This window comes from Ictidomys tridecemlineatus, chromosome 5 (assembly GCF_052094955.1).
Source record: "Ictidomys tridecemlineatus isolate mIctTri1 chromosome 5, mIctTri1.hap1, whole genome shotgun sequence".
Classification (NCBI taxonomy): Eukaryota; Metazoa; Chordata; class Mammalia; order Rodentia; family Sciuridae; genus Ictidomys; species Ictidomys tridecemlineatus.
This window is the reverse complement of record NC_135481.1, coordinates 162,777,825-162,802,420: the sequence shown is the minus strand read 5'-3', so window position 1 is coordinate 162,802,420 and position 24,596 is coordinate 162,777,825. Positions and strand designations below refer to the sequence as shown.

The window sequence follows — 24,596 nt, the reverse complement described above, 5'->3', positions numbered from 1 at the left end:
AGAGAATTTTGCATTATTTTGTCTTCTTCTTTTGTTTTTTGTTTTTTTCTAGCTTGGGCAGTAGGAAAAGAGCCCTTTTATCCGATCTTGTCTTCCAGTTCATTTTGAATCAAGAAAGATCCATTGAAGACTCCTATGAGAAAAGTCTGTTTTGAAGAAGGAAAAAGAAATACTGTTTGAGAGAAGGCAAACAAACACAAAGGGTGATAGAAGCATGTCTTTTTGTTGTGTATTTAACACCAAGATAACTTCTAGAGTGAACATAGAGAACTGAGAAGGGAGTAAAGAATGACTGAATTCTGTGGGTCTTGATGAAAGAATGCTGGTCTTCTAATATGGAAGAGAAATTGGTACTTCAACCCAGGACTTTTTCTCTCTGCTGTGTACAGTTATCACCATCTGTGAACATTCAGAACCACCTCTTTGTCCTGTGAATGATGGCACTCTTACTTCTATTTCAATAGTGCTTCCAAGATGAATTAAAGTTTGGTGTTTGCCAGAATCTAAAAAGTACAGTCTATGTATTTGTTATTAGAGCTTTGTGTTGTATCCCGCTTACATTTAATAATTTATGGTGCTCAAGCACCAACTGTTGTGGGTTTTGTCAATAAATATAATTTTTTAAAATAAAGTATGTTGATTTCTATCCATATTGTGTTCAAATCTCCAGTTTGATATCCATAGACTTCTTAATGGAACTGATATTTTATTTTTCACACTTAAATGATTTTTGTTTTTATGATATGTGACCATATCATTTTCTGTTTTCCTTGAGATTTCTGACAGATCTAATATTACTGAATATGTTAAAATAAAAATTAAAATAATAAGTATCTTATAATATCAAAAATGTTGATTTTATACAAATTTTCTTCTAAATCTTGGTATAAACTGAGATCCTAAATGATAATCTAAATTTTTGAAAATTAAAATTTTTTGATTCTCATGTAGAAAGTATCTTATGAATTGATTTGTGTAGGTTTTTAGTTTAATTTTTATTTATTTTAAAATTTTTTAGCATGTGATCCTACTCTGGTAGGCAGCTTTGCTTTTCTTTGGCAGACAAGAGGAAAACTTTGTTTTTAAACTTAAAATTGTTTCAATTCTCCAGGCCAGTTCTATAATATGAATTCCAAACCTTGTTTTTCATTTTTCAGTCTTCTCATAGTTTAAGGATTTTTATATCACATTATGATTCATTTTGAACTTAATATCTCTTTAGTCAAAAATCTTTTCTTTCTCTAAAGGGGATTTCTTGATTGGGAGTTCATCTCATGCATTGGGGTTTCTTCTGCATGCTCTCTTGTTAATTGAGTGTGTTTATATATAGAGGTATGACTGCTTCAGTCTGACATAGTGAATTGTGTAAGCATGTTTATCACCACCTTACTGTGATGTCAGAAAGCTAGGATTAACCTAATGTACATCAAGATAGAAGAAGGGTTGCCATGAAATATTATGGAAATTAAAAAGAAAGGTTTTTCTCTTTTTTTTTCTGTAGATATTGAGGAATGTCTGTGATATTTTAGTGAGTGAAGTCAGCAATTTATGATTCATAAAGTATTCTATTTAAAAAACTTTGTAATTCTGTAAAATGTATATGTATTTGAGCTTAAAGAAGGGCCTAATTGTCTTGATAAATGGGATGGATAATAAAAAAGGAGCAGAAGTAATTTTCTTTTACTTTTTGTAGTATTACATTGATTTCAGTGAAAGTATTATGTTTTTATCATTTTCAAGGAAGAGTTTAAGAATTGTAAAAAATATGAATAACTTTATGGAATTTACTAAAAAATAAAAATATAAAAAAAATTATAGTGTTCAGTGACATATACATACTTTGCTATTCCTGTGAATGACTGAAGGAGGGCTCAGCATTGATTATGATTCCTGGGAACACCAACATAGAAGCTATTCTTCTTTGCAGTGGATGAAAGGATTAGCATGGACATTTTAAATGTAATAAAAATTCTTATTATAGGAAGCAATTTTAATTTAACCTGTTTTCTCTTCTTAGCCTCAATACTTTTGTGTCCTAGAAACTAAGTCACCCAAGAAAATTTTATTGAATATACTTGTGTAGCTTTTTTTCCATCCCTTCTCTACATGTTTCTTTTTTAGAAAGGACAGGCAAAAGAGGAATGCCATTTGAATACTATGCTAGAGAACACACTGCCCTGGAAATATGATTATGTAATACCCAAATAATAGAGATTTGATTTTAAAATATAATGTTTCGTTTGACAACAAAATGGAATAGCTTTACCTTTTTGGGAGGCAAGATTAAAGTGATATATGTGTTTGTGAGGTTGAGCGTTACTTTGGTCATCTAGAATATTATAATTTTTTTTTAAGTCCTGGTTACTAACACATAAGGAAAATTATTACAATAGTAAATATTTTTGGCTATTTGAGCTTGACTTCATAGAGCTGTAAGTTTTAAAATATAACAATTTAAAGCAAAGTCATAGTAGATATGGGGCTATCAGGAAACAATTGGCTCTTGTGTTGGAAAAGGTAACCTTAACTTTCTTTCAAATTGTGCCCATGGAATTGTGTGTGTAACTTTAAAAAAATTGATCATGATTTACTAGAGAAAAAACATTAAGTCTATGAAATAGTATTATACAGTGAGATATGGAATGCATAAACAATAATTTAGAAAAAATATATGACAAAAGTCATATTTAATAAGTAGGCTTTCATGAATAGTTAAAAAATATCCAACATTATTATTCCATAGTTGTGCTCAGTGTATGAACTAAGATATCACAATTGTTAGTTTTTTTGTTTCTAATTCAATTTGATCGAAACAATTCGTTATCTTCAGTTCAACCTGATCATCCTTTACCCTTATTTTGGAGAACAATCTCTTCATTTATAAAGTTGGTTTAAGTCATTTACACCTCTCCAATAATAATCATATCCGGTAAGCCCTAAATTATTAAGATTTCTTTATGTCCATCTTTATCATTCCTGCCCTAAACATTTCTTATTATTATACTATTGGCTCTAAAGTCTTGCTTTGTACAATCCATACCCTTCTTAAAGGAATCGTTCTTTTTTTCTTTTTAGTAGTTGGCTTTATGTAGACAAAATCATATATGCAAAGAATTTTATTTCAATTCCCATTCCCCCCTTTTCCTCTCTTCCCTTTCTCTATTTTCCCTCCTCTACTGATCTTCTTTTCACTCCTTTATTTATTTTTGATTGTGTTTTCTACATAAAGGTGAAATACCCTTTGGAATATATATATATATATAGTATGTACAACATACTTACAATAAATTATACACACACATATAGCACAATTTTGTTAAATTCATTTCATATTTCTTCTCCTTTACCTTTTTCTCTCTCTCTTGTTCTCTTCCTTCTACTCCAGTGGTCTGTCCTTTATCTTGTGATATCTTATCCCCCTCCCCTTCTTTCCTTAAAGGAATCTTTTCCAAAGGCAAAATTTGATCAAATCATTCTTTCCCTTCCTCCCCCTTAAAATCCTTTGATAAAGTACCAAACTCATACACAGGACCTGTTATGACCTTGCATGATCTTTAGATTCACATAACCTTGGTTTAGTTCCCAGCTTCTTGCTCTCCCCTTTACCATTATGACTTCTGGAAAATTTAAACTTCTTTAGATTCTTCAGTTTGCAAAAGAAGCATGAGCATAATCCTTCCACCATATAGGATCATTATGAGGATTTTTGAAAATATGGAAGTGCTTAGTACTTTTCCTAGCATGTAGTTTTAGCTAATGTTATAGTTATCTCTCTAGCTTCCCTCTCTCCACTATTTTTTCCTCTTTATATGGGATCATCTAAAGCACTTCTTACATTTATTTTAATTCGCAGTTTAATTTTGCCTTCCCAAATACATTGAAAGCTTATCTGGGATATATGAACTGTTTTACTTTATTATGTTCTCTGTGCTTAACACTATATTTGGTAATATGTAGGAATCAGCATTTGTGGGAATAAGTAATTCTTGTAGGTTTTGAGAGACTGGAAAAGCACAAGATGCATATTGAAAAATTATTCTGTACTTTATATTCCTGAAGAACTTTTGTAAGCAGTGTCTTTTATTGGCCTTTGTGAGCACAATGCCTTGCAGTTAGTAGGTAAGTGCTTAATAAATGATGAATTAGTTGATCAATTTGAAATACAATTTCTAATGTAAGTAAGGATGATTGCATTAGTATGGGAGGTAGTTGTTTTGGTGGCAATATTCTCAGGCTTCCCATTCTATTTCTATTATAGTTGAGAGTAAGGACATTCTACATTGCATATCTTTAGTTCCTTTTCTTTTCAATTCATGAATGAAATTTTTGTTTTTTCCTTTTTGTGTCCTCAATAAACTTCCATTTTAGTTCTCTTATGTTAGCCAACACAAAGGTAGTGGGTACTTCTAACTGTGAAATGACTTGGTTTATGAACCATTGATCACCTGAAGAGATGCAAAAAAGAAAAGGTGAATCACTGGAACTAAATAAAAACTTATTTATGTGTGTTGAAAACAAACACTTTTTTAACAGCCAGTTTAAATTGGAATTAGCTGCTTTATCAAATGCCAATTTAATATCACATTCAATTGTTGGTCAAATTTCTATGCTATGTAATACATACCATTTATATTAAATTTACATCTGGAATTCGAGCATTGAAATACTTAAAAATAACTTATTCATTTTATATGTGGCACTAATTTTTGGTATCATGGTTTAGTGAAGATTCACTTTGCCTTTCATTAAATAAGCAAATAGAATCGTATGTAAATTATAAAGGTATTAAAATTCAATAAAGGTTATTAAATAAGAAACAATTTTATAATTTTTTGGATAAATTCTTTTCTTTTATGCAGGCACATCTTAAAATCAGGATAAAGGATTAAATAAGACTATTATCTAGAAACCCATTTTTTTTTTTTTTTAAAGAGTGAGAGAGGAGAGAGAGAATTTTTTATATTTATTTTTTAGTTCTCGGGGACACAACATCTTTGTTGGTATGTGGTGCTGAGGATCGAACCCGGGCCGCCTACCGCTTGAGCCACATCCCCAGCCTAGAAACCCATTTTTTAACAGTAACCTATTAAACACTTAAATGTTCTTTCTCTTTTTTATCATTTTGCAATTAGAGAATTCATACTTTTTCTCTGAATGAAGTAATTCATCTTTCAATATTAGTACTACTACCACACCACTCCTTTCTTACCCATAGAGATTACTTTGGTTTCTAAATTACTACTTGATCATTGTGCAGATCTTACTTTATGAAAGTTAATTACTTATCTTCCAAAAATTTTAACTTCTCACTTTACTCACCATCTCTAGTTATGCACATTATCAGACATTCAAAATTATTATCAAAGGCAGGAATCTTCCTACTTTAAAAGTTTTAGGAGAAAGTCTTATCAAATGATATTTTTTTTTTCTAAAATAGCTTAAGATGAATATTCATTTGTTAATGTTTTTTAGTTTAATTGCTCATCTTTCTTCAAATAAAATTGCCAGTCACTACCAGATTATTTTTTTATTAGTAAGATTTGCTTACTTCTGTTTACTTTTATTATTACAGTAAAGGTAGATCAGTTTGTACACAGAAGCAATAAACAGGCACTTTTTTTTGCCTTTGTTTTTTGCCTTTTGTTAGTGTATTTATTCATCAGGACTGTTGGTTTTCATTTACAGTTTAATTAACTGACATTTTTAAAGCCCTCCTACCTTTGCCCCAGGTACTTAAAACAAAAAGTTAAATGAGATAAAAATTCTAATGTCTTAGATTCTTTTAATTATGAAACAAAATATAGTCCTGTATGAACTACGAGCAGCAAGGAGAAAGAGAAAAGGTGAGACACACATTGTAGAAAAGTGAAGGCATAACAGAAAAGAATCAATTTGGGAGAGTGGGTTGTGGTGCACCAGGAAATTGAAAAAGGAAGTAAAAAGATTATATACTTAATTGTAGAAACTGGTAGATGACTTCTAAGGGTGGAGTTCTCTCTGGGAAAGTAGCTGGTGAAGCAGCTACAATGAGTGGGGACCACCTAATAGTCTCAGTCCAGGGCCTTTTCATGATAATGCAAACTACTTTGCATATGAATTGCTTCTAAAATGGGTATTCTGGTTTAGTAAGTATGAGGTGGGACCTTATATTCAGTAGGTAGTGCTTCTGTGGCTACTACTGATCCCCTAACAATGTTTTGAATAAGATTATAGTCTATTCTGAGGTGTTGTGCATTTATTCTGTGGGGCTTGGAGGAGTGATATGATCAAATTTTCAATTTAAGATAATCGTGCTTTTGTAGAGGTAGAAGAGAGGATATGGTGACTCATTTAGTCTGAAGAGGAAAAAGAACTGTACTGTGTGACTTGAGTTGATATCTTTGTGCCTGTGCTGGGATGAGGGCTGAAAAGAAAAAGTTGTCTGCTAGGCAGTCCCCAAATTGCTCTAAATATGTCATGTCTGTTAAGTAGCTATAGACATTGGGCATTCATGAGGTCATTTCAAATTTATTGAGAGGCTATTCTTTTTTTTTTTTTAATATTTATTATTTTTTAGTTCTCGGCGGACACAACATCTTTGTTGGTATGTGGTGCTGAGGATCGAACCTGGGCCGCACGCATGCCAGACCAGCGCGCATGCCAGACCAGCGCGCTACCACTTGAGCCACATCCCCAGCCCGAGAGGCTATTCTTTGCCAAGTTACTTGCTAATGTTCAGCACATTAGAAGAAATGAAATGGGATCTCCTTCCAAAGGATGTTTACAACTGAGTGTAATCTCCCCAGTGATGAAAGTTATCAGGTTGGGAGTGATTCCTGAAGAATATTAGGGAAACTCTTAGAGTAGGTAACAATTTAGCAGGATGCAGAAGGTTGAAGAGGAATTCCACAGGCAGGCAGTTGGGGAGGTGAGAGGAGAGATAGTATCCCAAACATTCAGCATGGGAAGTTGTCTGCTGAGGATAAGTTGTAGACCTTTTGCCATAGCAGTGGCTCAAAGAAGAAAGCTAGATGGTGAAAGAGGAGAAGAGGAGGTTGTAGAAATCAGCAGGGGTCTGCGATTTTTTTTCCTTTTTTTCCCCCTTGGGTACTAGGAATAGAATCCAGGGGCACTTAACCACTGAGTCACATCCTCAGCCATTAAAAAAAAATTTTTTTTTTGGTACCGGGATTGAACCCAGAGGTGTTTAACCACTGAGCCACATTCCTAGCCCCTTTTTATGTTTTATTTAGAGACAAGTCTCTGAGTTGCTTAGAGCCTTGGTATGTTACTGAGGCTGGTTTTGAACTTGTGATCCTCCTGCTTCATCCTCCCCAGTTACAGGTGTGCGCCACCATGCCTGGCAAGCAGGGATCTGTTTGGTCATAACATGTCTTGGCTCTGTGTAGCCCCTTGTCTTAAGATAAATAGGGGGGGTCACTTGAAGTGATCTGTTTTGGCTTTTGCATTTTATTTATTTATTTTGCTTTTGTATTTTAAAGAGAAGAGTCTGGTATTAGTGTGGAGGATGAATTGAAGAGTGAAAACTTGAGACTTGGGGTCCAAGTACACAGTCCAAGGTAGTAGTCTAAGCCAAAATAATTAAGCCTCAAACTCAAATTCCTTAAGGAATAGGGCAAGTAATAAGAGTGCTTTAAAAGGAAGTCTGGTTCTCCAGAGTCCTGGAATGTAACATGCATTTCCTCACCCCAGGAAGGAATTCACATTCAAAATGTTAAATGCCATTGTGCTATCAAATACAACACTCTTAATATTTGAAGCTGGTCAAAACCACAGTGGTTGTACTACTGATAGGAAAGGTGATTTGGGAAGTAGCATTTCTGTCTTAATCAGCAAAGAGATTAAGACTGAGCACATAGTTGGTGAAAAGTGAAGAGCTATGTTGGAATTGAAATATTTGTGGAATATCCAAGTAGAGATAGCTGAGGTATAGTTGTGAGAAGTTGGTTTGAGAATGAAATAGGGAAAGCCCTTTGTTTTATTTATTTATTTATGGCACCAGGGATTGAACCCAGGGACACTTAATCACTGAGTCACATCCCCAACCCTTTTTATTTTTGTTTATTTATTTTAAAGCAACCTGTTATTTTATTTTTTAGTTGTATATGGACACAATAACTTTATTTTTTTGTGGTGCTAAGGATGGAACACAGTGCCTCACACATGCCAGGCAGGTGCTCTACCACTGAGTCACAACCCCAGCCCCTAAATTTTTTATTTTGAGACAGAGTCTTGCTAAGTTGCTTAGGACCTTGCTGAGTTCCTGAGGCTGGCTTTGAATATGTGATCCTTATGCCTCAGTCTCCTGAACCGCTGGGATTATAATGTGTGCATCACCATGCTGCTTCTTTCTTTTTTTTTAAAGTAAAAGATATCGTAAGAAGAGGACTAAGGATTGCATCCTAAGGAATTCTAAACTTTAAAAGTGGTTAGTGACAGGGCCAACACAGCGCTTTTCATGACAAAAGAGACCATGGTGGTTTGGGTATGTTGGGAGGCAAGAAATTAGTGTTTCACTGAAGAATAATATTTAGTTGTATTGGATGCCACAGAGAATTGCAGAAACATAAAAAGTACAGAAAGAGTACTTCAGATTTAGTACTGGTAAATTCATCCAGAGCAGTTTCCATTTGGCCAGAAAGCATAGGCAATGATTTTCTTTCAGAAGAATTTGTTCTCTTAATCTTTCCTTCAAAATGCTTTCTCAGAGTTTATGTTCTTGAGTGAATTGTTATTTATAGGCTGCCTGAGACTAGTTCTATGTGGAATAAATTAATTTTATTAATATAAATATGTGGACAGAAGCCATAAGAAAATATAAAGGAAATGTGATTATTTTCAAGCTGAACAGTTGCTATACCAAAGCTAGTTTAGAAAATAATTTTTTATATTTATAGACTCATTTACCTAAATTTACTTTGTTACGGTTGTCTTTGTTTTGTGAAATTCCAAGGGAAAATCTGCATTCATTTTCTTGTTTTAAATGGAATATCATATTTTAAGCATTCTTAAGATTATTCAACCACGTGAAAACATTTTCTTTTAGTATTAAAAATGAACTTAGCTGTGCTTTATAATTTTACTCTAGTTCTTAAAAGGACTTGAGAGTTATTCAGAGTCTTTGCAATGCTGCCCTCCAGTGATAGTTTTTCAAAGTGCGTTAATCTTGAAGTCTATCCCATCTCTTTGATTCCACTGGATCTTTGCTTCAGTCTGTGTTATTTTTGTTGTTGTTGCTCCTCAGTTGAGTTGTGTATTTTTCTTTATATCATTTAGTTTTGTTGTTCTTCCTTAGTGATATTAGGGAAAGATCAGAAACTTTAGAGACAAAAAAAATACGAATGTGCATCCTTAAAGATCCATTGATCATTCTGTGCATGAGGCACATTATGTGTCTAGAGAATGAATAAAAAAGTCTTTGTGTGACACCTGACAAAGCAAACAATAGGCATTCCAGATGGGCCTACTCTTTCTTAAGAACTTTCATTTAGTTTAAAAAAATTATGAAGCAGTTGTACATAGAATTTTCTTATAGTAGTTTATCTCCTCCTTATGTAATATAAGGCCCTTTCTATTATCAATTTTATGCTTTGTGTTTTATCTTTTTAGATATTTAATCAGATTGAAGGTATGTGTATTTTATTGGTTTTTCTTGAAGCACTGACATTTATTTTCTATTCTGCAACTGAAAAAAATTTACTTATTTCAGGTTTTTCTTTGTAACAATTTAATATTCCAATTTATTTTTCTTTTTTTGTGAAAGCTTTAATATTCTAATTTTGCTTCTTATTGCAGTTGTGACTAAATGCCATATGATTTGATATATGCTGTTTTTATTTTTTTTTAGTTTTCAATAAAATTTAGTAGCTGTGATTTCCTCATTGATTTCAAAGTTACTTAGGAGGGTATCTTAAATTATGAAATGGTCCATATATTCAAAATACAATTGTTAATTTGTATCTTTATAATAATGTGATTAGAGAATAAGGCATGTATAGTTTCTTTTTTTGAGAATTTACCGAGATTTTTTTCTTATGAGACATATAAGATCAGTATTTAAAATGTTCCCCACACACTGAGAAATAAGGTGACACCTCTGTCAAGTGCACAGTGCTATATGTGTGTGAGAGAGTGCGTATGTATATATATGCACATATTACATGCATTATCCTGATAGTTTCAATTTTTTGATTGCTTCAACTATCATGTACTTATAAGAATTAAAGATTTACATTGTTGTTGTATTTGTTATTTTTTTCATTGTTTCTAATATGTTTTAGTACTACATTTTTTATTCTTTAAAATTAATGATATTTTTGTAGAGGATTTTACATTTCATCAATTAAAATAATATTTTCAATAAAGTTCCTGATCATTTGGATACGCAAATTGGGAAAATAATGCAGCTTGATCCCTGTTTTTCAGCATGCACAACTGGTTGAAGATCTAAGTGTGAAAAGTAAAATAATTGAGCTTCTATAGGATAAGAGATTATCTTCATCATCTTGTAGTATTTAAGCAGAACAGAAAACTTAATGGTATAAAGGAAAGAACTTTTTGACCATTGACAAATTCAGAATTTTCTGTCATCAAAAGTAACAATGAAAGAGATAAAAGCAAACCAAATAAGTGGAGGATACTTGTAATACATATACTTGGCAAATGGCTTGTGTCTATATTATCTAAACTTCCATATATCATTTTAAAAAGGACAGATATCCCAATAGAAAAAAATGGGAAGGAGACCTGAACAGGCATTTCACAAAAGAGGATAGTCAAATGGCCCATAAATATATGAAAAGCTTTATTATTTATCAGGGGAATGCTAATTAAAATCATAATGAGATAACATTACAAACTTCACCTGAATGACTAAAGTTAAACAGATGAACAATACTTAAGTGAAGCAAATTTTGAAGAGCAGGGCTGGGGATTGTAGAGTACTTGCTCAGCATGCACAGTTCTCTACACTGAAAAAGAAAAAAAGATTTAAAAAAGCAGTGCAACTTTTACTGCATGTAGGAGTGTAAGTCGGAAAAATTACTTTTAAAAGCTGGTAGTTATTAATAAAGCTCTGTGTGTGTGTGTGTGTGTGTGTGTGTGTGTGTGTGTGTGTGTGTATGTGTACACAAATGTGCAAGTTCACTAAAAGACAAGTACCGTTTTGTTCAAAGTATCAAAAACCTGGAAATATAAATGCTTATCAGTAGTAAAATGAATAAATGGATTGTGATTTCTGCAATGAAAATGCACAAATTACAGCCCCATGCAATAAAAAAATAAATTGCACAAATATATACTGTTTTCCAAAATAAACCACACACAAAATGACATATAGTATGTGAAGGTATAAAATTCAAAAGATCTAATCTAGGGATTAGATCTCGGGATGGCGCTTGATTTTGTGAAGGAGGAAGGAAGGTGTAGTGATTATGAAGTTGTATGGGGGGACTTCTCTGTTTAGTGATGTTCTGTTTTTTGAGTGGTGGTTACATGGGTATCTGACTATGATAATTTACTGAGTTGTATAATATTGATTTGTGGCTTTTTTGCATGTATGCTACATTTCAAAAAAATCAATTGAAAGGAAACAAAATGTTTCTTTAGTGTAAAGATATTATTAATATTGAAACAGTTGAAATTCATTATAATTTATCTACAGTTTTATCCCTTAATGAAGATGTCAAAAAATATCCTTTGCCAGTCATTCTCCTCTGTTTTCTGATATCTGATTCTACCTCTTTTCTGACCTCCCATTGCAGGGTACATTTAAAACATAACTGCAAAAACCTGTCACAAATCCTCCCCACCAATTCTTTTTTTGTTTTCATTTGCTGGCTATATCTTTACTTTCTTTAAGAGGTTTTTTTGTTTTGTTTTTTTCTAAAATTTTTTAAAATTTTTCCCTTAAAGAATTTTCACCCTTTTTGAGAGTCTTTTTTTTTTAAAAATTTTACTAGACGAATCGGACTTATTTTCAATCATAGTATAACTTTTTTTTTTTCATTTTAAATGTTTTATTGCCATTATTATGCTGGATGCTTTCTTTGTGTGTATGTATATGTGTGCAGAGAGTTAACTTTATTTTTAATTCTGCTGAAAATTGTGTTTAAATTTTGCCAAATATTTGAGACTATGTTTTTTTAATTTAAATACCAAGAATAAATTAATTTCCCCATCTTGAGGTGAAAAAATTTAATTTCCCTCTTGTTCTTTTTCTTACCTGTCTTTTTATTGGATGTAGTTCATGATTCAGGGTAAACATTATTTTGAAGTTATTTTTTGCATTTTGTTAATATCACAAGTTATCAAAGACTTAACACTGTTTTACAGACATACTTACAATCATTAATTTGTTCACTCAAAAATTTATTGAGCACTTACTAAGTACCAGACACTATTCTAGGCAAATAAGACTGGGAGTGAAAATGACAAATGAGGCTACCAATATGATCACACTTTACATATTTGGGGGCAGATGGTCAATAGATATGTAGATAAACATAAAGTATGAAGGGAGTAAATAGGGTGAAGTGATAGAGAATGTGATGGGCTTCAGTTGGAACCAAGGATATATAGTTAGTTTGGTCAGAGAAAACTTTTTGAAGCATTGACATTTAATCAGAGACTTGAGGTACAGGAAGGGACATAGAACTGTGTGAAGAGTGCCCAGGTTGAGGTAGACAGTGCCTTGATGAGGTAGATAACTTCATTGTTTAGAAAAACATTTATTTAACAATACTTACTGAAATTTCAGGTATTTGAAGTATAATCATTAATAAAACAAAAGATTTTTTTTGTTTTCGTCAAAGTACTTAACATTTTAGCTAGAAAAGACAGATGGACAAATAATTTTGGACTATGCTAAGAGAAAAAGGATGGGATATATAACAGAAATTTTTTTCTGAGGGGGTAACATTTGACTAAGAACTACAAGCTAGATAAAAGATCAACCATATGAAAATCTAGGTAAAAGCATCTATAACTGGCTTTCAGTTGGGTTAGAGCAAAGCTAGTGAAAGGGAGAAGACTGGTAAGACCCCGTAGGACCTGACATTGCTATAGAGACTTAAGACTTTATTCCTGGTGAAAAGCCATAGGTTGTGGTATATATTTAATTGTTGTAACAAAAAGACCCATACATGCAGAGCCCCAAAGAAAGTAGAAGTTCCTCTCTAACAACTTATTTTACAGTTTGTAGCTGATTCTTTTCTGCAAGCTTTTCTAAAAGACCGTGATGATTCCTTTTATTTTGGTCTTCAACCATTTGATAAGGGTTGCTTTAATCTCTAGTCCAAGCCATTTCACTATTTATATGTTCATGTTTCTTACTTTGCAAAGAGGGAAAGAAGGGAAATTTTTTTTTTTTAGATGTGGAAGTTTTAACTTTTAGCATATATCCCTACCTCTTAGGATATATGCTGAAAGTTAAAAAATACCACCTTTAAAAATGAATTGTATTCTTAGTAGAGAGCTTAATGTCAGTGAAGTTAAGAAACTAAGAAAACATTTGCGAGAACAGGCTTAGACTATACACAAGATTTCTGATCTCAGAGCAGAAGTTCCAGAAAATTCACAGTAGAAGCATTTGAGACCTGAGTGGGAGGAAGGGGGAAATCTAATATATATATGGTCAAAAGTCGAATTGAATATTTTTGTTAATGGCTTTAGTGCCCACTGTCAATCTACTTAAATGCCATGACATTTTCCCTGTTGGGTTATTGTGACTTACTTGTAGATTGACCCCACCCTTTTTAAAACTAGTGTTTTAGACTATGCATGGGTGTTGTATATTTGTTGAGATTTTGTGTATCTTGGCCAGCTAATGAATTCAGGGTTTATAATGTTTGTCTCATTGATTCTAATATTTGAATTGGTTGACAGATTATTAGATATTCAAGTTTATGTCTTAAGTATCTAGTATCTTAATATAGTCAGGAAAATACTATTATCATTTGTAATCCTTATGTGCTAAAGAGAGAATATTTTACATGCTTCAATTACCTTAAAGCTGTCACATGGCTTATTGTACAATTAGTAATCATTTATATGTATGCCACAGAACAATGAATATCATGCATCCTTACACTAAAGAAGGTTGCAAAATATGATGATGTGTACTTTTTGATAGTTTTGTATGTAGGCACACTATTGATTATATCATTTGAAATATTCTACTGAAAAAAGTTTCATGTAAAGTCTACTGCTGAAAATTTCTTACAATTTCAATTTGTTATTAGTTGAGTAATTTGCTGTTTCTTTTTAAAATTGCATATTAATATTTGAAAAGCTTTCAAAATAATCCTTAAACTATTTTGCCAAGAGTAAGAAGAAATAAAACATTTTAAAAAAGTGTCTTTTATTAATTTTTTTCCTTTCAGACTAGCACATCTAGTACAGATGGTGGTTATACGAATGTTTATGATTTTACATATCAGTTTTTAAAGTCTGATCTTAATCATAAAAAAATCATTGAGGGACAATTTTGAGAGGGTGCAGGCTCCAGGGTTTCAGGAAGATGAATGTCTAAGTATACTGGGACAGATATTTATTTTCCCTAAATATCCTAGAGTTGGAGATTTCAAAAATTCTACTGATTTTATTACCTCTAAAATAACGACATGGGTTATAGCATTAAGCATTACCAGCATCTTAAATATAGATGGGAGTTATATATGCTTTCATGTTTGTGATAATGTAGAGAAGTTCAAGAAGATACTGTGTCATTAAGTCAATAACTTTTACATTCTGTGAATGGGCACATATTTATAAATTTGGAGGGCTTCCAGTATTATTTAAGATTATGTCAGTGATTTTATGTACAAAATAATAATTTAGAATAGCGATTCTCTAAATTTAGTATGTTTAAGAATCACTTTAAAGCTTGCCAAATGTCAGATTTCTTGGGCCTTCCTCCAAAAGATTTTGCCTGGTTCTCTGGAATCCACTTGGTGAAACTATCATAAAGATTAAAGAACAGTGGGGCTTGTGGCACATATGAGCAATCTCAGTGGCTCTGGAAGCCAAGGCAGAAGAATCAAAAGTTCAAAGCCAGCCTCAGCAACTTTGTGAGGCCCCAAGCAACTTAGTGAGACCCTGTCTTGAAATAAAAAGAGGAATGTGGTTTAGTGGTTAAGCACTGCTGGATTCAATTCCCAATACAAAAAAAATAAATAAATAAAAATTAATGATAAAAAAATTAAAGCTTGATTTGAAGGTTAGTGATTTTTGAAGCAGGAAATTAAAATATCATGTCTAAGTTATTACCATTTCTGCATGGAAACTTGCATTAAATATAAGTTTTTCTATTATAGGTCAACAAAATATTTTAAGTGATTTATCTTGATTTGAGTATGTCTTTTGTATTAGTTTCTTTGTTTACTCTCTCCTATAGTGTTCCCTCTAGTTTTCCTTTGCTTCCTTTAGTAAATGAGTATTTACCATGTGTCAGTCATTGTGGTAGGAATCTGGAAGGAGTCAATGTGGAAAAGACATGGATCTAAATGATATAAATGATTGAGAATCATTTATAAAACAAGTAAGTTATATACACAATGAATGAAGAAATGAGTAGTGGAGAGTTCACAAACCATCTTATATTTGTACTACCCCCTAAAATATATATTTGTCAAGGGGATGAAAGTAAATGGCAATCTAGTTATAATAAAGTTTGCAAGGGTGATGGTTAAGAGGTGGGAAGTAAGACTGATAAAGACAGGTTAGGGTCAGTGACTTTTTTATCTTTTGGTTTTATTTATTTTAATTCTTAATACACTGGGGGAGTTGGGCAAAGTGTCAAGAAAAGGGAGTGAATTTGAGATATTTTAAGAGTAGAATTGGTAGAATTGTGAGACTAGTAAAACTGAAATTGACTAAAATTAGAGGAATCAAAGAGTTAAGGAAGAATTAAGGAAGATAGGAAACCTAATGAAATATAACTTCTATAATTCAACTGTGGATAAACAGACTTTCTAATCTGATAGCCTTTTCAGGCTTTATCTTTTCTATAGTCATCTTAGCATATAATCACTTCCTCACCTGTCTTAAGACATGTTTGTTTGTTTTTCCTCTCATCTATAGGTAAATGAAGCAGTTTAATCTTTCAGTCTGCATCAAAAATCTGTGTGTGACTTAATAATTCTACTTTAGGAGTTGAAACCCTAGAAATAATTACAGATTAATAATTATATTTATATGTAATTATATTTATATGTAAATATATTTATATGTAAATATAAAGGTCTTTATAGTATAGTGTTATTTTTAATGATAAAAAATGGGAAATGAACCCAAAGATTCTCAAAAAGGAATTTACTTATTTATATTTTGGTACTGGGGATTGAACCCAGGGGCACTTAACCTCTAAGCCACATCCTCACCCCTTTTTTGTATTTTATTTTTAGATACAGGGTTTCACTGAGTTGCTTAACACTTCATAAGTTGTTGAGGCTGGCTTTGAACATATGATCTTTCTGTCTCAGTCTCCCGAGCCAGTGGGATTTCAGGCATACAACACTGTGCCTGATTTCATAAGGAATTTATTAGACAAATTATACTATATCCATTTTATATATTTTTAAGTGGTTCTGAGGATCGAACTTAGGGCCTTGCATGTGCTAGGTGAGCTCTCTACCTATGAGCCACAACCCCAGCCCCTCCTATATTCATTTGCTGGATTGGTAAATTAGAAGAAGAGGGAAAGGGAAGATACTGGGGAATGAGATTGATCAAGTAATGTCATATGCATGTATGAATATAGCATAATGAATCCCACTGTTATGTAGAATTACAATGTATGAATAAAATAATTTTTTAAAAAAGAAGGTTAACCTTTAAAGTTATTGCTTTACTTTTCAGGTCAACTGCAAGTTCACGTGGTCATTTAAGGACACAGGTTTTTTTCTTCTTATTTTTCTGTCATCTTGTAAGGCATTAATGGTTTAAGCTCAGTTGTGGGCACATCCTAGTATTGGATTTATTGAACCTGTTCTTGCTAACCAATTATGACAGTTGTTCCATCTAATAGTACATTTTCAGTGTGTAACATTTGAAGCTGATAATCCCCCCTTTATTTATTTATTTATATTAGTTGCTCAAGGCAATACAATGATCTTGACATATCATACATTTGATTCAAATAGGGTATGAATTCTCATTTTTCCACGTGTACAGATTGCAGGATCACATTGGTTATACATCCAGTCCCCCCCATTTTTTAAATAAAAAAATTAAACTTTTTCCTCGTAGGCTTCAATTGGTTTCTAAGAATTTGTTCATTGTGTACCACTCAGGACCATTTTCATGTGATTTCTCCCAAATCTCCATCTCTAGCATGAAAACCATTCTTATAAGCACCAAGACCTATATATGTAATACCTCTACTTGAATATTCTGCAGGAAACCAAATTTAATATATCCAAGACTGACTTAATTACCTTCCTTTCCAAAGTAGTTCTCCCATCTCTATTGCCTCTCAGAGCCACCTAGGTCAGAAATCAGCAAGTCAACCTCAGCAATTTCCTATCTTCCCTCTTCCAGTGAGACCAAATACTTTGTTAAATATGCCTCTGGAGTATTTGTTCTGACATTTCCCCTCTTCTGTCTCCACAGTCTTAGTTCAGTCAAGATTATGTTGAGCTTCCTCTGGGATCTGTTTCTATTCAGGCTCCTATCCAATCCTACTTATTGATTAGATAGGTCAGTGATTTTCTTTCACTGGTGTTTGGTGGGCATTAGCTATATGTTTAAATTGTATAACATGGTACAGTACCAAGTGCAGTTTAGCTGTTTATAAATGAACATTTGTTAAAGATGAACCAAGATTAGTAATAAAGTAATTATTACCAGAATGTTCAAGGAAACTTGGGAGAAAATTAAAGATAGGTAGTAAAAAAGTACTGGAGCTAAAGAAAACATTTTGGTAATTTAATATTTAACTTTACACACAGTTTAAATCAGGTGTTTGTTGCAGTTATTAGCACTCTGCAGAGAAAGCAGGAATAGATTGTTCCTGAACGTGGTGTGTCAGTTTAAGCTATGCACCATTAAATTTGAGTGATCTCTTCTGGGCCCTGCCACGGCTGCACATAATGGAAAGCCAGAGGCTGCTACCCCTGTTCTAGTCAGTTAACCTAGATTCCTTGTGGACACTAGCTCCTCCTGTTTCATTCTCTCCCAAATGGCATTGGGATTGCTGGCTTCTAATCTCAGGTTATCCTTCACACTTTTTCATAGTTTTCCTTGACTCCTGGAATTTTTTCTTTTATATTTGCTTATCCATTTTTTACTGTCTTCTGAGCTTCACATGAGAGACTTTCTTCTCTAATCCCTGCTGATTGCTGGAGTCACATCTGGGTTACCTGGTAGGAGAGAGGGATATTTGAGCATAGTTAGTGTTTTTGCAAAGTAATATGTTATAATATATTTTATAATGTATAATATCTTATGCATATATATGTATATATATTTTATAGGTTAAAAAATATATTTTTCTGAATAGCCTGTATGGTATAAAGAAGCGATTCTGCCCAGACTTTCAGATTGGTGATACTTCCTCCTCCAGCATGATAACATTTACTGTTTTGTTTGTTTTTTCACTATGTGAAGGGCAGTGTTTCACATACTTTACTATGTCATAGTCCATTTAATTCTCACAACAACCCTATGATGTAGATACTATTCCCATTTTATAAGTGAGGAAACAGGCCCAGAGAAATTAAATTTGACAGATACCACGTGGCTCGTAAGTGACAGAACTGGGATTAAAATCTAGGCATAATTCTTATAGAATCTGTCCTTGTTGCAACCATCCTTTACTGACTCTTTTAAGAGGGGATAATGCACATACATATATAGTTGTAACACAAATAGAGATATGCCTTTAAATAACATTAAACTATGAAATAACATGCAAAATGTGTGACTTGTCATTGTGGAGGGAAAGGAATACTGGATTGCTACCAACTAATTCTATGACCTTGGGCAATTAACAACCTTTCAGGACTTTGGTTTCTGCACCTATACAGTTCTAAGTTTTCTTTGTTTCTTTTCACTAAGTTTGGTTTGTAATTCCTGCTTTCTCTGTTGTACTTAGATTTAGTATCTACTACAGGATATATTTCAACTTGTCATTTAAGTTACACTGATGAAGTTAGTTTTATAGCTTTGGATGTGTTACTGTAGAGAAGTTCATTATCAAGTGTTTTACTGTGTGAATTCAGACACCTATAGAACAAACCAAGTCACCTTAAACACATTTCATAATCAATTGGTCAATCAATTCTTATTTATTGTGCTTTTATAATATATATGCCTATCTGCTAGATCCTGGTATATTTGTTAATCAATTAGGTATTTGTTCTATACTTCAGATATCTTACAGAAATGTTTACTGTATAAATTTTGAAATGTAATTTTGAAAATTTGTACTTTGTGAAATGGCAAAATACCAAATTGCGATAAATTGGGATTTTATACATTTTACCAGAAGGGCATAGATTTATGTCTCCTTTTTTTTTTGTGTGTGTGTGTGTGTGTGTGTGTTTACTATGTTAATTTGATTCTCCTTATATTTTAGAGTACAACCATATAAACTTAATTGATTTTTTTTAACATAACATTACTTCAGGTATTATGTTGCATAATTCTTACATAAGCTTTAGGTTCAGAGCCATAAATATAATCATATCATAATGTTTTAACTGAATTGATTTTTAGGAGGTTATAATAGTAGGAAAAATATACATTTTTAATTCCTAAGCTCCCACCCCAAACATCTTGACAGATAGTCATGTTAAATTAAAAAGAAAAAGAAATCCTCTATGAATGAAGTGTGCCATTATTTAAAGAACTTTTAGATCTTTTCTTTTAAATAATATGAGGCTGACCTTTATTATGAGGCAGTAAGTGATTAAGCACATGCTGGAACCAGGCTTCCAGGGCTCAAATCTCAGCTGTCAGTTTTAAGACCTTGAGCAAGTTACTTACTTCATCTCCTTGTCCCTCAATTTCCTTTAGTACCTTAGGGTGGTTACAATAATTCAAAATATTAACATAGAGAAACAGGACATATAAAATAGATGTATAAAAATTTGACCTTATTTTATAGGAAAAGAGGATAGAATTAGGACATATATATGGCTCCATTGTTATTTGTGTATTTATTTATTTAATACTTAGTTTTTAGTTGTAGTTGGACACAATACCTTTATTTTATTTATTTATTTTTATGTGGTGCTGAGGATTGAACCCAGGGCCTATTGCTGAGCCACAACCTCAGGCCCTATTTATTTATTTTGATATGAGGATTGACCCCAGGGGCACTTAACCACTGGGGCACATCCCTAGGCCTTTTTTGTATTTTATTTAGAGACTGAGTCTCACTGAATTGCTTAGGGCTTCCTTGTTGCTGAGGCTGGCTTTGAATTTGAGAACCTCCTGCCTCAGCCTCCCAAGCTGGTGGGAGTATAGGCATGCATCCAGCTTCATTGTTATTTGAGGATACAGTGAACTCCCTTATGTGCTTGTGCATTCTCTCATATGCATGCTATGCTATTCCAGTTTTGCAGTCTACTTATTTAATTGGCTTAAAACTCTCTTTCACCTTTCATAGAGCTTCCTTGGATGAAAAATCTCAGCAACAGATCCCCATTCTTTTCACCTTGGGCTACAAATTAACCCTGACAAAGAGTGCCCCTGAGTTTAATCCCTGGTACTCCAAAAAACAAAAACAAAATCAAAAAGAGTGAAGGAAACCTTCAACTCAAGAACTCATATTTGGAATAGGAAAGACAATAAAATGAATCAGACATAAATTTTCTATGTACATATAGGAATATGCCACAATTTTCTTTAGCTTAAACACTATCATTGTTTTATTTAAAATTTTATTTGGGTCTAGGGCTATAACTCAGTGGGAGAGTACTTGCCTAGCTAGCATGCACAAGGCCCTTGATTTGATCCCTGCCACTGAAAAATATATTGCATTTAAAAATTTAGATTTTAATATTTGAAATTAGGAGACTTCACATTAAAACTTATATTTCCTATTTTTCTTGAAAAACAAGGAGGTATGGAAACACAAAGTCCACATCCTCATATGACACGTAAGTTGAGGCTACATCCTTTGGATATGGCATTTTTTTGTTTTCCAATTTATACCATAGTACATTTTGTTTATTTTTAAACCAAGCTGGTCTCATTCTCTTATGTTGCCTTCTTGTTTCCCACAGGTATTTTTATGTTAGATTTCTACAGCAGAGCTTCAAAAAATTAATGAGTATAAATCCAAAGTATCTATCAGAAATCTAGTGGAAATAGAAGATAAATACTGAAGTGGCATTTAAAAAAAGAACCAAACCCAGTATAAGCCAGGTTTCTATAAAATCAGAATGTCTCAAATAAATGCTTTCACATCAAAAAACACTGCAATCAAACTAATATTGGGACCAAGGATGCAGAAAATTTAACTCAGAACATTGGGTCAAAAAAGACTGCAAAGAATCATACTTTCCTGTGTATGCTCTTGTTTATTGCTTTTCCACAATAACGTTGGACTTTTTTCATGTGATTTGCTTTGACTACAAAAAACATGACCCAAGCAGAGATTTAAAGAATGCATGCACATTGGTATCTGAATTCTTTTGTCATGCCAAACCAAGCCCAGGCTAGCATATTGGACAATGAGAGGCCATGGGAGGCCAAGAAAAGCCATTCCAACTAAAGCTCCCAAGAGTATCCAGCTTGTTGATTGCCAGACAGATTTGAGTGATATGGTCTAGAGCAGACTAATGAACAATAATAAAACCAATGTTGCTTTAAGTAAGTTTTTGAAGGGTTTGTTGAATAACAAAATCTAACTGATACAAGAAGAAAGGGGAGGAGAAGGAGGAAGCACTGAAGGTTCAGCACAAAAGTGAAGTTGCTAACCTCCAGCTTAGAGTTAGTCTTCTAGTGTAACATCTATAAAACCTAAAAGGACTATACTTTTTTTTTTCAGGTACTAGGGAATTAACTCAGGGGTACTGAACCACTGAGCCATATCCCCAGCCATATTTTGTGTTTCATGTAGAGACAGGGTCTCACTGAGTTGCTTAGTGCCTTGCCTTTGCTGAGGTTAGCTTTGAACTCACCATCGATCCTACTGCCTCATCCTTCCAAGCCACCACTTCCAGCAAGAACTGTAGATCTGAGAATGAGTAGATATGCTGGAGTATGGAGATTTGTGCATGTATGTATATGAGAGGAATCTGGAACAGCAAGTACGTTGGCTATTGGCCAGGTATGATGATATAAGAGAGAGGTGTGGAGATCAGCAGGCTAATTGGATTTAAGAGATAGCTCAGAAACACAGCCTGCCTTTTTGGAATTCCTCTGGTTCCCTGATTGTACATTTTACAGCCTCTTAAGCCAAAATTATTTTTCTGCTCATCTTGTTTATAAATTTAATTTTATTTCTATAGATATTTTCATGATTTTTCTTTGTTTTTGCTTTCATGGCATGGTATTTTCCTACTTATCTGCTTTTTCTTTAAGGGAGAGGGAGTATTAATTTTAATCTAATCCTCTTGGATGGATTAAAACTAAACTGACGTTTTAGGCATCCTCAGAATGAAAAATGTCCATTGGCTACAATACCCTTGTTGTGGTATCATGAGACAACTCATTTGTACTCATTGTGCCTTCTCTATATCATGCCATTGGATACTAAAATGCAGGAATGCTAATGTAGGGGACAATATGAATTTTTAGAATTCCCAGGCACTTTGTGTGAATATTCCCCAGCCTCTTTGTCTTCCAAAGTGAGGTTTGAGCACCCACATTTCAATATTAACTTTTTATCAGGTATCTTCCAGATGGTTTGACCATTGCAAAAAGAAAATGATGAAACCATTTTAAAAATATATTCACAAAGTTTGAAATGTAAAATGTAGTTATGATTTTTATGAAAATTCTTTTATATTCTCAATAATCATTTAAAAAGTTAATGTTTTTGACATAAGCACAGTAATGGTCATGTCAATTAATGTCAGTTCATGTCAATTAAGATTCAGTTAATAGTTTCTCTTACTTTACTATCTTAATGTCATTATTGACTTATTGTGTATTTGATTAGATTTGCTTGTATTGTTATTATTACAATAGAATTGCATCATATTTCTACTTTAGAAAATGAATTAATCCATTTCTAAAGTGGTTAACTGGTGCCTTTAAAATAGAGGTAAAATAGTAACATGTATGCCAGAAATCACAATAAAGTCAGTGCAAATAGAACACATGTTGGGACAAATGAATCTGCAAGTTTGGTTATTTTGCATAAATAAATAAAAGACAAAACATAAATAAAAGATACATGATTCTTGTCTGCAAATTTATCTTTATTATGTAGTTCTGTAGTCCCTGGTGTGCTATATGATATGAAACTTTTGCTTTATTTTCAAAGTAGCCAATCTAGAAAACCATTGTTATTAAATAGACAAATGAGAACCTCCATTGCATATTGGTTAAGAACATGTGCTGCCTGGGCTCAAATCCCAGTTTTGTATTTGTCAGCTGTATGCACTTGGTTAAACTCTCCCTAGAGGAGGTCCAAAGAATTCCTGGAGAGGAGGACCTTGACTTAGGATGCATGGGCTTCTTTGTGTATGTGATGGAAAAGAATTTCAGCCTGTGCCTTTTAGACACAGAGATTTATTTAGGAAAGCAGATACACATTCAAGGGAAAATGTGGATTATCTCAAGAGAAACATGCCTTGGAGTAAGCGAGGCATATACATTTAAGGGCAAATGTGGATTTTTTTGAGAGTTAGTGATGGCTTTGGAAATACACACACACACACACACACACACACACACACACACTCTCTACTAAAAAAGAAACAATATGTAAAGTATGAAGGATATTTTTGTTCTTAAGGAAAAATGAGAGTGATTTTGTTTTAAAATAAGATGACTGGTTATTCTAGAATGAGAAAGAAGAAAAATATAGAATAAAACCTGAATAGATATGGAAGGATGTAGAAGGTTTACAGAAAAGTAACTTTCTATTTGTGAAGTTGGCTAAGGTGAATGGATTTATTTTTAAAATTTAAATGAAATGAGTCTAGTAGCTTACTGATGTAAAACTGGAGTTTGGTTTTCTTTATAAAAACAAAGTTTTCTTGGATTATTGATCTATTATAAATACTAGAATATAAAAAGTTATTCTTTATCCTCTTAGTAATTTTCAAATAGAACAAAGATTATTTGTCTTATGAAAATATTTGCTAGTTTTTTTTTGCATCTCTGTTCAGTAGAATTCAAGTATTGTTTCATAGTGATTTGTGACCCTATTTAATCAAGTATTCAAATTGTTTGACATTTTTGACAGCTTTCTAAAATTAAATCCTAAGTGAAATCTTGAACTCTGCTGAACTTGTATTTCCCAGAGGGCCCCTGGAAAATTTTTCTTTCACTTTGTAAAATATACAGTTTTTAAATATATGTATTAAAATGTATGGGAAACTGTCACAAGTGGCGCTATTAACTACTCAGAGGTGGATTGTCTTTAAATGCAAACGTATATTTGATCACACCATTCATCAAATATAAACAATTAA

At 32.8% G+C, this 24,596-nt stretch overlaps 1 protein-coding gene and 1 long non-coding RNA gene across 11 annotated transcripts in view; both read left to right on the top strand.

Annotated features, from left to right (window-relative positions):
- Positions 1-13,122, top strand: part of LOC120886762 (uncharacterized) — a 32,215-nt gene extending 19,093 nt beyond the window's left edge. Inside the window, exon 3 of the long non-coding RNA XR_013438513.1 lies at positions 53-13,122. This is a non-coding gene — a long non-coding RNA (uncharacterized LOC120886762). The remainder of the gene's footprint in view (positions 1-52) is intronic.
- The window catches only part of Macrod2 (mono-ADP ribosylhydrolase 2), a 1,956,002-nt gene that overhangs the window by 58,820 nt on the left and 1,872,586 nt on the right, over positions 1-24,596 (top strand). The window lies entirely within an intron of this gene.